Source organism: Meleagris gallopavo, chromosome 11 (genome assembly GCF_000146605.3).
Source record: "Meleagris gallopavo isolate NT-WF06-2002-E0010 breed Aviagen turkey brand Nicholas breeding stock chromosome 11, Turkey_5.1, whole genome shotgun sequence".
In the NCBI taxonomy this organism is placed as follows: Eukaryota; Metazoa; Chordata; class Aves; order Galliformes; family Phasianidae; genus Meleagris; species Meleagris gallopavo.
This window is the reverse complement of record NC_015021.2, coordinates 10,457,667-10,458,124: the sequence shown is the minus strand read 5'-3', so window position 1 is coordinate 10,458,124 and position 458 is coordinate 10,457,667.

Genomic DNA, 458 nt, shown 5'->3' with positions numbered 1-458 from the left:
GCTTGAAACGCCCGTCGAGGGAAATCCATTCACCCTGAAACAAAATGCCATTTCTCTTCGTGTTCTGGAAAGGGGACGTGGCCACAGATGGACGCTTTGGGGTACTGTCAGCCCGAAGCTGTCCCTCGAAGCCACCCCACAGCTTCGCAGAGGCCACTTTCCCTCGGACCCCTCTCCCACAGGAGGTTTCATTCTATCCTGTGATGGGTCCCAGCCATCACCTCCATCAGCGGTCCCCAACAGCACTGCAAACAGGCAGGGGACGTCACCCCCCCCAATGAGGGGCCCTTTGGTGCCAGTTGAGCCTCTGGACATTTTTTTCTTGCCTGAGTGGAGGAAGGGAAGCAGGGAAAGCTGGGAAGGGGAAATGCTCGCAGCAGCTCTTTGACCAAAATCACAGCTCTTTGATCAAAACCAGAGTTTGCAAAGACAGCTTTAAACAGTTACCTCCATTCTCT